Genomic DNA, 14,908 nt, shown 5'->3' on the forward strand with positions numbered 1-14,908 from the left:
TGTTTCCTTTCGTATTTTTCTTTCCTCGTCTCTTATTCTATCTTGTTTTGTTCTTCCTTGTCTTTTGCTGCAGTAATTATTCTTTCATTACGTATTTTTCTAATTCTTTTCTGTGTAATTTACAGTTTTCTATACAGAGCAGTCCTCTTCCTCTGTCTTTCCTTTTCACATAGAGTCGGTCAACATCATCCTTCAGGTGTAATGCATTGTGCATTGTCATGAGTTTCTTGGTCTTCTGGTCGAAATTCCTTAGTTCTTTTTTGGTCCAGCTTATCAACGGTCCATAGGATTTTATTAGTGACACTGCCCACGTGTTTACTCCTTTAATTATTTCGTATATATTATTAAAGAGTTAATGTTCTATTGATTTTTATATATTATACAGTTGCGATTTCAAAAATAAAAAAAATATATCCATATGACTTGGGTGCATCAGCTTGAATCGAAACCGAAACCACTATATATATATATATATATATATATATATGTGTGTGTGTGTGTGTGTGTGTGTGTGTGTGTGTATGTGTGTGTGTGTGTGTGTGTATTTTATTTACTATAATACTTATTAAATACCTACAGACACTAGTGTTTCATCCTTTCAGGAATCATCAGTGCAGGGTGTAACGATTAATGCCAGTCGAAAGATTCGAACCACGGCAACAGAAGTCATGTCCAGCTTCATTAGCTAGGGCCCGAACTACCATCAACCGAGAGAGATAGAGTTGAAATTTAAACATTCATTCTTATTAAATGCTTTTAACGCCAGTCAGAGTGATCTAATCATTATGTGACGATCTGTGCATATGAGCTAAGTTGACCGACTTATTACAACTGAAAGTGCTCAACGATAAGAAACACGTTTCTTAAAGCGGTTGCCATAATTATTTACTATAATAATTATTAAATGCCTACTAACACCAATGTTTCATCCCTTTCGGGAATCATCTGTACAGGGTGTCACGATTAACGCCAGTTGAGAGATTTTAACCCCTGCAACAAAAGTCATGTCTGGCTTCATTAGCAAGGACCCGAACCATTCGGCTACCGTTAACCGCGAGAGATACAGTTGAAATTTAAACATTTATTCTTATTAGATTCTTTTAACGTCTGTCAGAGTGATCTAATTATTATGTGGCGATCTGTGCACATGAGCTAAGTTGTCTGACTTTATTACAACTGAAAGTGCTCAACGTAAGAAACAAGTTTCTTAAAGGGGCTGACACACACACACACACACACACACACACACACACACACACACACACACACACACACACACACACATATATATATGCCATTGATTTCTTCCATTAGTCTTCACTTGGATTTGGGTGGCAATAAGCTTCCCCAAGTTCTAGTATTAATGCGAAGAGTGGAGGTCTGGCTAGTGGTTTTTCTCCTCGATCTTACTATCCTCCTCGACTTTTTAAATTTATTTGATGTGGCACTAGTTTATGGTGACAAAACAAACAAAAAGAAAAAAGGGGAGAGGCAAAGGGCTGGGAGAATTAACTTACAATTCTGCAGCTTCTGTTTTTATGATTCTATGTCGTGTTTCTTTATGTTTTACCTTAGTAACAGTTTCTATATGTCCGGCTAGCACCTGTAGATCATATGCATTAGTCTCACATTCCAGGGTTTTCCTTAATATTTAAGCTGTTTTCATTATTTTATCCATGTATCTTCTCGGCAATTTCTCTTATTCCAACTTTGCCCATTCCTTTTTTCGAAGTTTTTCGGTATTTTCCTAGTCTTTCTACTAATATTGGCGTTATCTTAACTTTCTTCATCTTTTATATCCATTTAAACTCTCTGGCCAGTTCCGTGTATTTGCTCCGCTTCTCTGTCTCCTTGATTTTCACTCTGTGGTCTGCTGGAACGGCAAAATACAATCTGGCAGGACTTTTCTTTCTTGTTAACTATTATGACGTCCGGTGTTCTTGCTTGAATGGGTTTATTTATTTTATATCCATGCGCCATAGAATTTTGTGACTTTCGTTTTTGGTTGGTGCTTGTACGATTTGCCAGTGTGTTCAAAGCATAATTCTTAGGGTACTACTTTCCCCATGTGATTGAACAACAACAGCAACAACAACAACAACAACAACAACTATTATTATTATTATTATTATTATTATTATTATTATTATTATTATTTGCGATTTGTAGTTAAAATTGTTGAAGAGAAGAAAGATGGCATTCATTCGTCGCTTATAACAACTTTTGCATAATGGTAAAGAGACCTTTTTGGTGAAAGTAGAACTTCTCACATTTGAAATGTCTTATACCCGTCCTTCCCTGTACTCGAATGGATACGTGTTGTTGTAAACATCGCAACTTCAGCGCATGCTGTCAATCAGGGTTGATTTACTTGGAGCTGACAGATGTTTATACAAACTCGTGGGCGAAGACTATCTAAAGGCCAAAGGCAGTAGTGAAATCGTCATCCAAGGCTTTTGAAATAGCAATAGCTAAGTGTTTCATTTTCTTTAATATGCACCTCTACTCCTTTCTATGGCTCTTTCTATCTCTCGATTTGTAATTTAGTTGGAACTTGAAGTTGGGAGGTGCACCTCACCGGAAACAGTTGCAGGCGAGCCCAACTCTCGAATTCTTAAAATGTTCCTTCAAATGTTGAAATAAAAATATGTTTTATGCGTGGTTTGATTATTTTATACAGTGAACACTTTTCACTAAAGGTCCAAGTCCGAATAATTAATTCTCAGGAGGGAATTAATTCTCGCCACTAATGACATTGTAAACGCAAATTGAAGACCCGCCAAGCAGACGTAGCAGAAGTAGAAAGCGTCATATCACCCCCTTTGATAAAGGGGATGTACCTATTGTTTTATTCTGTTTAATACCCGGGGAGCTGGTTGCCACGCCAGGACGTAACAGCCATTTCATAAGAATAACCACGACACGAACAGAACAAATCACTCTCCTCGGTAAGTGATAGTAACACATAAATATGTTATCCACCTGAAAAATGGTCCTAATCGGATAAAGTATTTTTGAAAGAAATTAAATCGAATTGTATTTTATTGCTTATGTTCCGCAAAATATCTGGATATTCAGAATGAAATATTGATTTTGTAGGAGGAAAGTTTCCGACGACAAAACTAGACAAACAAACTATCTTTACTTTATTAACAACAACAACAACAACAACAACAACAACAACAACAACAACAATTACCTATTACAAACTGACCTCAGACATAACTTTGCTATAATAAGAGGCAGGCGAATATGTTTTTTTTATATTTTATATATATATGTGTGTATTGTATGTGAAAGAGGTTTTTCAGACACGATCTCATATAACTAACTTCAAGAACATATATCTTTCAATATCGGTACGTTCGTAGGCCTACATCAAGGCTCAATGCTAGTATTAACATTTCTTGTTGTTTCCACTCCGGTGGCTTACTGATCTTTTCTGAGATTGATTTAATATGATATTTGGTATGTTTCCAACAACAGACCTCTGAAGGTTGTTTTCAACTTGTGTCGACAGTTTCCTATTCGCATCACCTCAGCGTTTAATCGTAGCAGAAGTTTCTCTCGTTAAGCTTATGTTTCAAGTAAACGATTTAGACATTTTATCCACTGTTTGATTTATCGCCTTGGATACTCTTGCTCTGAATAATTTCTAAATTAAAGAGAAACCTCACGAACAAAGATTTAAGAGTGAGAGGAGAAGAGGTTCATCCTGAGTTCAGTCTAATTTCAAAAGTAAAAACAGAAAACTTTACTTAATGACGTGAATAATCATAGATGAAACCGAAAAGTCGGTTAATTAATTCTGAATTCTTGAGATAATTCGTGCACACTAATACTGCTGGAGAATGCATGAACTTTGTAAAAAGCAGTTTGTATTCCATTAGTCGTAAAAAAGTAAGCAGTGTAATATAGATAATATTTTGGATGATTGAATAGTAAGAAAAACGTATATAAGAGGTTGATATAGTTTGCTTTAAGCATTGTGTGATGTATATATATTTAAACAAACGATATTATATATATATATATATATATATATATATATATATATATATATATATATATATATATATATATATATATATATATATATATATATATATATATATACTGGAATTTCAGCCCGGCGTTGGCCGGGTGTTTGGAGGTGTATGTTGAGCAAAAAAAAAAAAACAAAACAACAAAAACAACACAAAAAAAACGGTCAATTTTTTTTTATCTTTGATCCCTATTATGACCCTTTAACATTTATTGTTTTGGGCTCAAAGCAAGTTATTAAATTAGATCCATGTCCAAGGAATCTATATCTAAAATTTCAAGTGTTTAGACCAAAAAAATGTCAGAGGAGTTTGGTAGAGTTCTAAAAGTCAAATCGTTGAAATTTGACAACTGACCAGCCAAATTTCTGGCCGATTACAAAGATTTTCCCAAATTTCAATACCCTGTATCGCAAATTTCGAGTGTAGACTGAAAATTGAAAGAGTTATTGCGTAGGGAAATGTACACAGACAGACAGACACACACGCACACACACACAGACACATTCACTTTTATATATATACTATTGTCGGAGGAGTTTGGTAGAGTTCCCAATGGTCAACTCGTTGAACTTTGACCCCTTAACAGCCAAATTTCTGTCCGAAACAGATCACAAAGATTTTCCCAAATTTCAGTACACTGTGTATCAAATTTCGAGTCTGTAGACTGAAAATTGACAGAGTTATTGCGTAGGGAAATGTACACACACAGACAAACAGACAGACGCGTTCACTTTTTTATATATACTAGCATGGGTACCCGGTGTTGCCTGGGTGTTTGGAGGTGTATGTTGAGCAAAAAAACAAAAAGGTCAATTTTTTAAATTTGACCCCTATTATGACCCCTTAACATTTATTATTTTGGGCTCAAATTAAGTTATTAAGTTAGATGCTAATATATATATATATATATATATATATATATATATATATATATATATATATATATATATATATATATATAAATTCTCATGTGAAAAACTCAATATCGTATAAGCTTTGAATTGATTTTTAAGTCACAATAACTGCTCAGGTTTGTAATTAACTACATAAAACAAGCCATTTTAAATACAGTAGAACCCTGGGATACGACATTAAAAATTAGAAACAAAATGCAGTACAATGTATAATACACATGTATATAAGCGAACACCATTAGAAATAACACCGAGACTAATACCGTAACCAGGGGTAGGGGAAATATCGTATTTCACATCGTAACTTGAAAAAACCGTATCCGAGGGCCACCGTATATGAAATTTTAGATTTAACTGTTTCGTAAATTTCACAATTAACCATTTTAAATAATGTGTATTCAATTTAGCCACGTCTCAAACACGACAATATACTTACAGCATTCGAACCTCATAAGCATAAAAAACAAACTAGAAATTTCCATACAGTTTAAACTCAACAGACATAAAAACAAAATAAACGCCTGATAACGACTGGAAAAGTTCAGTCGAAAGTACTCGCAAAAAACTGAAACAAAACGAAATATATGTATCCTATCTATCGCAAATTAAAACACAAGAAGCATAATACGAAACGTACAACATTAAAAAAATTAATCAGAGACATTCTGTGCTATGTAACAACTTTTGTTTGAATATATATATATATATATATATATATATATATATATATATATATATATATATATGATGTGATGGAATCTCCCGTCGACTTCGACGTATGAGGTTCCGCCACAACAACTAAGTTGCTCGAAAATCCATACAAATGATTTGTTTATAGTGGTAAAGGCTTTGTGTAGAACCAACAACACTTTTTGGTATTGCTGCTTACCTTTGTCGAAGACTGGAGGTGCATCTCTCCTAGTAAATTAATGCGCCCCCAGATACCAATCTGGAAATTGATACGACTCAGTGCAGTACATACAGCGCCTAGCCTTCCCAAATGGTCGCCCATCTGGTACTGGCCAGGCTCAACGTTGCTTAACTTCGGTGATCTGGCGAGAACCAGTGTGTCAACGTGATTGTGCTATATATATATACATTTGTGTGTGTGTATGCATATATGTGTGTGTATATATATGAATATATGTGTGCGTATATATATATATGTTTATATGTGTGTGTATATATTCGTGTGTATATATGTATATATATGTGTGTGTATATATATATATATATGTATATATATGCGCGTGTGTGTATATACACTTGTGAGCAAAAAAAAAAAAAAAATAGGCCAAACAAATTTTATACATTTTATTGCACTAAAAGCTATATTGAACAAAGAACAAAGGAAACTTAAACGAGACTAATAACACAGAACAATACATTTACTTTAATAAATGCTTAGGATGGAATCGCATTTCCTTTTGATTTCTTTAAAAGATCAATCCTTTTAGACATTCTCTCGACCAAAGTGGAACACTGTGAAGAGGAGATGCTATTCCATTCGCTTTGTGTACCTTCCCACAGTTTGTCATTGTTCGAAAAGGTTCTTCCATCCAAAGCACCAAATTATTATTATGGACCAATTCTCGATTGGGTTTAAATCGGGGCTTTGATCTGGCTAAAATATCACATTAATTGAATTATCAGAAAAACATTTTTTGTGACTTTAGCAGTGTGTGCAGGGACATTATCGCGTTGAAAAATAATGAAAAAAAATGTTCTGAGATATGTCCAGCTTCTGGATACTTAGTAACAGTCCTGTTTCTAATATTCGAATTTATTCCTTTGCATTGATTGCTTCTCACATCTAAAAAGTTCCCCAACTTCTGCTGCAGTAAAAGTTTCCCGTACCATTATCTCTCCATTCCCGTCGATTTTATGCAACTTGGCGAAAATCTTTCTCCAGATTTTCGATTGCACCGTTCGGGAGCATCGGGAGCATCTTGATTCATCTAACCAAAAAAAAAATTCCTGAACCAGTCTGTGTCTTTCTTGCCATAATACGAGAAAAATCTCTTTCTATCATTGATGTTCTTCTTAGATAAAAATGGCTTCTTTGCACACCTTTTAGAAGAAAATCACATTTCTTTCATTCATCTAGATATTGGTATATCTAGAAAGAGAATTTCCAGCCCTCGTCTTGAATTCTTTGCTATGGTCAACATAAGTTTTCTTTTAATCCTTCAAAACAGTTAAGTTAAGCCTGTGGTCGTACTTCAAAGTGAATGCTCTAGGGCGACCAGATCCAGATTTCCCTTTTACTAAGCATTCGACTTCGACCTTTGACCAATTTGCTTCACTACAGAAAGAGATGTTTTCACGTTTTCTTTTCTTAAAATATTAAAAATCTGCTTGTAAGTCATTTTGGACTGCAATTCAGTTGTTTATATCCTCGCCAAGATGCGGGCTTACCATATTTAGAATTAATTTTTCTACTTATTATTATATGCTATAATGATCTGCAAAATTTTCAGTTAAATGAACAAAAATTCATGGAAAAATATTGAAAAGCTCGATTTCTTCTTTCTTTTACTCTTCGCCCATTTTTTTTTTGCTCATGAGTGTATGTACATATATGTGTGTATAAGAACAAGTAGTTAATAAAACATGTTAAAAAACACTTTGAAAAAGAGTTAAAAATATATTTAATTTTAAAAAGGGGGCACAAAATAAGTGGATAGTCCTTAATCCGCGGAGTTTCGAAGAGATACTTTCCTTCTCATCAGAGGGTAGTATTTAGCAAAATGCGTGATCGGATTTTGCTTGCAAACGTATTTGATGAAACTACAAGTAAGTCATAAATCTTACTTGGTAACAAATAGTGAAGCAGAGGGAATATGGAGAAGAAAAAGGCGATTTCACGTGAATGGATAATCTGGTGAAGGGTAAAATATCTAATAACGGTAAAATCCAAAAATCAAAATCAAAAGAAGTTGGTTAAATTTCCATTTCCACAAGTAAAATCCAAGTGAATCGCGTAATTGGAAGATGGTCCAAAGTAACCCAAAAGGCAGAAATCCGTGGAATAATTCACAAATGGGTAAAAGGAAAAGGGAATGAGTTCAAATAATATTAACAGAAAGATAAGATGTGCGTAGAAAAAAGAATTTAAAACGACTGTCAAGGATAGGCTGATTTTGGAAAAATGAGTGAAGAAGAAAAAAATTGAATGGTGATTGGGTTAATGTTAGAAAAGCCAATGTCAAAATGACCCAGACAAGATGACCTTGAAACCGTGCCAAATTTAAAGCAAAAAAGGGGTCAATTGAAATATACAAGTTATTACTTAAGAATTAAATAATCAGCAGGAGTTATTAAAGGAAGCAAATGAAAAGTTAAATACATACACATGTATATACATACATATATATGAATACATACAATTACACATATACATACATATATATCCACAACAAACACGCACACACACATATATATATATATACATACATATAAGTAAATAGATGAGTTTTTTATGTGTATATATATGTATATATATACGTGTGTGTATGTGTGTATATATATATATATATATGTGTGTGTATATATGCATATATATGTGTGTGTGTATATATGTATATATATGTGTGTGCATATATATATTTAATGTATAGAATGATATAAAATATAATATAAATGAGACTGAAAGTAAGAGTAGACAAATGTAAAAGTCAACATGGATTTTTCTTGTTTTCTGTTTTTTTTTATTTAAACTTTTTAAATTACAAATCTTGTTTACTCTGTGTCATTTGCTAATGAAGTCTGTATGTACCAAGAACTCAACATCGACAATCAATCAGTGTACGATCGTTTATGGGACGATATTTTTTTTTATTTGAATAACATCTCATCATCAACACCAAGATTAAATATCAAGTAGAAACTTTAAATATCTGTGTGTAAGTATAAGAGTTATCCATCCCTGACAATATTAGGCAACCAGAGTGATCTCCCCTGAACAGGAAGTAACTAGAGTGACCTTCCTTGATTTCTATAAATACCATAGGCGTGGGCACTGACATTGGTATTTTGTAGTGAGCTCATCACGAGCCGGAAAGATACAATTCCCCGCTTTACTCAACTCTTACAATGTAATCAACGCCAAAGTAAGAATGCCAAAATATTATGCAGCAAATTATCGTTATATGATAAAAAGATGCAATTATAATCTACTTAAAGAAATGCTTATAAGGGCTATATGCGGCTATCACAAATCAAGAAAGAAAAAACAGCAGCACACAGCTTTGATATAATGCTGGGAACACCAAAAACCCAACTCTTTTTTCTTCTTTAAGATGAATATTTTAGTACCAGAAATTAATAAGAAATATTTCAAGTTAAAAAAGAAAAAATGAAGGGATTTTAAAAATAAAATTGTTGCATCTTAACGTGGTTTCAAAACAGTTTGTTTCTTTATTCAAAATGTTTAATTTTATTAACGATGCTTCTAAGAGCTACTGCCAATTCTCAATTGCTACATAATCACACCTAAAACCATTTCACAACTAAAGATTTATTGATGACATTGTCTTTATACGTATTATAAACTAAAACTCCTCGGTATGGCTGTTTGAGCCAACAAAACGACTGATAATCATAAATACTTCGATTTCAATAGATATCATTTCGATTATCTCAAGAAGTCAGCAAATTTCATGGCTACTTATCAAACTGTTTGTTTATAGCCACTACTGCATCATATTTAGCGAATCGAGCGCGCAAGAAATTCCAAACTTATACAGACGAAACTCTTTGTTATGAACGCAAGGGTAAATCGCCTCTTAAATAAACACGTGCATTCTTTTGTTATGCATTATTTCAACATTACCCTACTCACAACAGATACCAACAATGGTCGAGGCTACGGCGACTCGCAATATCTCTATCTTTAAACATACGAGGCAGCGAAGGCTAGATGCGTCGAGTTATAAAAATAATTCGTTTTACGAAGAAATGCTCTAAATGCTATATATAGGTTTGTCAGAAACTGACCTTACGAATGCGTGAAATATATTGAATAATTCGACCCCCTGACTTTCCAAGCTTATAACTACCCGAAAAATGTAATTCAAACCCTATTTTTTTTCAATTAAAGGAGCAAGGACCAAGGTTTCATTTAAAAAAAACAACGTGATTTAAAAAAAAAATGGTTTAAACTTCGTACTTTACAGGTAAATTTCTAAAAAGACACTTCATTTTTTTTGTTTTAAATTTGAATATATTATTTATTGATCCTTTATCTTCAATTTGTGATATATAAAACTTTGGCGAGTAAATTAATTATTTACTTTTTAATAGACATTTCAAAATGGGGGGGGAGGCGTGAATTAAAAAAAAACGTTTGTCTAAAATATTATATTTGGTTTATTGGAAAGAGCATAAAATTTAACATTGACCCTAAAAATATCGTAAAAATTGAATCAATAGGAAAAATTTGATAGATTTTTAAAGTTTAAAAATTGAAAAAATACTTAACTCGTAAAATTCAATTGATTTCATTACTGTTTTTTTAAAAAAATAAAAAATAATATTTCTATTACTTTTATACAATTTTAATAGTCTATTTTTGGAAGTGTAATCCATAAAGAAAATAAACAACCCACTTTTAAAGGAGAAATTACGAGTTTTTTTTATATTTTATTCACAGTTTCGTGTTAGGGTTGTCAAAAATTCCCCCAAAATTCTGACACACCTAATGCTGCGCCGAAATCACCTTCATTGCACTTCGTATCGTGCCCTTGGGAACGTCTGTATATTATTGATAAAATAATTATCCAGTAATGCGCGTTTCGATATCTTCGGCTTTTTAGCATGGCTGAATTCTGACCATATTTGAAACTGCGCTAGAGGTTTACCCTTGGTCCTAAAGCCAACAGAGTTTGGATTATGATTAAAATGGCGTTTCCCTGTTAACTGCGGTATCGTGTTGGTCGTCATGTGGAGTTCTAGGCGGTCTGTTCTACTAGGCTGTTGCTTCACTTCTTTTTGGGAAATAAATGCTTGTCGCCTGACGTGCCGATGCCGGGGAATGCGGACGGGGCTTTCCAGGTAATTTTTAATACGTTAGAGTGCTTTATAGGTGCTGGTTTGACTTTTTGCATTCCGACCTTGTGTCATATCTTTCTGCGGTGGGAAGAGAGTAAATAATATCAGATACCCTTACAGTTAGGCTGTATATATGCAAAACTATCACAAATACTACTCTGTATGTAAAACGCAGACGATATATTTACCTCCTCTCACAAAAAAGTTGTGAAATAAATCGCATTCCTTGCGCGCACGAAGGTTGAACTAATCCGTTGCTTGGAACTCTTTGGGTGATATTTTGACGTTTGATGGAGGAGAGTTTCGCAGCCCTCCCTCCTTCTCCTCCACCGGGAAAATATTGTCAATGGAGTTCCTTGAAAAGTGACAAGACAAAAAACTGAGACGTGGAAAGTGACACACACACACGAGAGAGAGAGAGAGAGAGAGAGAGAGAGAGAGAGAGAGAGAGAGAGAGAGAGAGAGAGAGAGAGAGAGAGAGAGTCTCATGAAAATTAATGAATTATTGAACAGCGTCAAATGCGAATGGCAGAGGAAGTTTTGTGAAATTGTAGATGGAAGACTTTAAGTACCCAACAACTGTTCTTTTTATTAATATCTGAATAGCATAAAAACATATACGTATTTCTTAGTAGGGCAGGTCGATTTTGGAACCCCGGTGAGGCAATGGTGATGACAGTTGGGGTTTGACATAGAAAATACCTACACAAAATATTTTTTTCAAAATCGTTATCCTTGCTTGAGGAAATGACTTTAAAACTTGAAAAACTGAAGCTATTAAAAGTTTTTCGGTGAATTGCCAAGAACGTCCCGTCATCAAAACAATCCATACTGTTAAGAAAATGGAATCATTATTTATAATATGTTTTAAACTACATTTTTAAATAAAATGAGTGAAGATAATGAATTAATAAAATAAATATTAACTATAAATGCAAAATTATGTTTTTTTTTTAAATAATAGCGAGCAAACTTCGCTTTTTCATTTCAGGAACTTTTTTTGGGTGGGAACATTTTAGATTTCACCGTTGTAAAAACACGCTCATTATTGATATTGGAAATTAACGTTTGTTTATTATTTAATTTGAAAACATTACAATTTAGGCTTAAATTCGAAAGGAAAAACGAACAAGACGTTTAAAATATATATTTCAAGTGTCTGCAGTGAATTTAAACATATTCCTTTATCTTTTTTAATTTGTTTTACTATTAGGTGGATGCAAAAATAATGGCATTTTTTGACGTTCAAATGAACGTAAAAAAATTATTTTTGCACCAATTTAATATTTAACATAAAATCTTATTTGAAATTTCTATTAAAATATGGTTATACTCCAGTTTTATATTTTAAAAAATAGTCCATACAATTTTATTCTACACATTCTTTACGAAACATAACCACGTAACTTTTCAAGTTTTTCTATTTAATAAAAATACTTTGAAGAAAATTAGTGTCAAATTTTTATTTCTTTTATTTTCAGGGAGTAATTGTTTTTAAGAAGTATTTTTCTTCTAAAATTATAGTTTTAAAGTCAGATAACACACAAAGATTAATACGAGTAAATAAGGAAACTGCTTTAAAGGTTTTCCTTATTTGTGCATCGATTTTTTTCTGCTAAAATAACTTTATTATTTAGAAAACCATTCTTAACATGGGGAAGATAAGAGGTTGTGTTGTAACTATTCTGTACTTTCACCTATAAATTTAATAAACAAAAATTTCATAAAAAATAATTTTAACTTGAAAATATTATTTAAAATAGCATGGTAGCATAGATGCACAAGCACTGGTTTTTCAAACTCTAAACACTCGTTTAAAATGGCACAGCTACAGCAAGAATGGATCTCTTTATGAGTAAATTCATGTTATCGAAGGAGGAGCTAAACTGCTAAAAATGTCTAAACTAAACACTACTATGCCTCTGATTTGGTTTGCTCCTCTCTCTTCAATGCATCTAATGCAACAAAGTTTTTCATTATTTCTTATAATTAGCGCTTATTCTTTTACATATGAAACTGGAAGATAGCCTAAAACAGTTTCCTTCAGTTATATAATCCATTTATTTATTTTACTGTTCAGATTAAAATGTCAGTAAAAGCACAACGTAATAAAACGTCAATAAAAATATATAAAAATCGAAAATAAAATTACATAATTATATATATATATATATATATATATATATATATAAATTATATATAAGTATAAATATATATACATATATTACATAATGATTTTTAAAATTATGAATAACATGCGTATAAATTTCATCCTTGCGGAATCGTCAGTATGGGGAAAACTGTTCTGCCGGTCGCATGATTCGAACCGCAATCACGAATCACCTTTAACTCAAATTTAAACGTCATAACCAACACAGCACACTCAATACCTCAGCCCGACAGATAAAAGGACACCGAGCTAGTTTAGTCTCAGTTGGCTGGTAGTCAAGAACGGATTCTTGACAAGTGTGGAATATGCTATGCGGCTCAGTATTTATATAGTTTCCACATAAGTATGATGTGATACAAGGTCGGAAATTGAGATGCTTAAGTCAGCGCTACTTAAGATTGAGGCACTTTGACCTTTTTTTCTAAGACAACCCCGTCGACATTCCTCATTAGTGCGCCTCGGACAGTTAGCAATGGATTGGAGGTGGTGGATTTCATAGGAATGTCCAGGACGAATATTCTAGCCAAACATCACCGAAATGGCCCAGTTTCTGGCGGACTGATTACCAAAAAGGGATCCCCGACTGGTATATACTGATATGAAGTTTGCTACTCGGCTTTCAAAGCGGATCACGGTCAAATTATTATATACTTACCGGAATAGTTTATTGTCTATCTAAATAGGAATGATACCATAACAGTTCTATATATTGTTAAATATATAATTTAACTTTCACCTTGATTGATTTTTACTGGAATTATAAAGACAAAGGATTTCACAAAGTAAGAATGCATTGTGATCTCATAATAGACTTTACTTCTCGTTCACTCTTTCTTCTCTCTCTCTCCCTTTTTAGCGATTTTCTCTCTTTTATCTACTCAACAAATTCAGAATAAACTGTGATGTAAAAATAGATTCTTTTCTCTTTTCCCCCTCATATGGTCCCCATTTTTACTGATAAGACTCTGGTTGTGATGCGGATAGGTTAACTTCGGATGCTTCAATGGGCGTAATCCGGAGACTATTTAAGAGCGATTTACAAAAAAGATTGGACACCGCATGAAACAAAACATTCCAGCTAAAATTGGCCATGAAAATTATTCACTATAATATGTTTTGAATAATATATAAAGTACAGCCATATGTGAACACCTTATAAATAGCCGTGAAGCTTTTCTTTCAGAAAGATGGAGCACCACAATATTATGCGTTTAGAGTAAAAGATTACCATAACCAGGTTTTTCCACAGCATTGGTTGGGAAGAGAGGAAAGCATCGAATGACCACCACATTCGCCTTAATCAATTGTTATCAATATTTTTTGGGTGTTGTAATCTAACTATGAGAATATACCCAAAACAGTGGATGAATTAAAAGATTATAGTCATGAAGCATTAAAACAAAATTGATAAGAATTACAAGTTGAGCCGCACTGTGTGTCAGAGTGTTCTGGGTAGATTTGAATAATGTTGCAATGCTGAAGGATTGTATTTTGAGCATCTGAGATACTGAAGCAATTATGTTTAACTAGTGGTACATTTGAAAATTCCACAGGGAACTTATTCAGATGCAATATATTGATGTTGGTATTCTGTGGATGTTCAGCATAAATGGAGACGCTCTGATATTATTGCAACTCTTTTGTTAAAACTGCAAAAGTACTTATCTAAGCTAGTATATATATATATATATATATATATATATATATATATATATATATATATATAT

The 14,908-nt window shown here is 33.0% G+C and overlaps 1 protein-coding gene and 1 pseudogene across 1 annotated transcript in view; one reads left to right on the top strand and one right to left on the bottom strand.

Annotated features, from left to right (window-relative positions):
* Nucleotides 1–14,908, top strand: part of LOC145249596 (inter-alpha-trypsin inhibitor heavy chain H3-like) — a 269,537-nt gene that overhangs the window by 50,208 nt on the left and 204,421 nt on the right. The gene's annotated exons all lie outside the window — the stretch shown is intronic.
* Nucleotides 5,936–6,052, bottom strand: LOC145249777 (5S ribosomal RNA; annotated as a pseudogene).

Source organism: Euprymna scolopes, chromosome 28 (genome assembly GCF_053919585.1).
Source record: "Euprymna scolopes isolate OS-2025 chromosome 28, ASM5391958v1, whole genome shotgun sequence".
NCBI classification, from domain to species: domain Eukaryota; kingdom Metazoa; phylum Mollusca; class Cephalopoda; order Sepiida; family Sepiolidae; genus Euprymna; species Euprymna scolopes.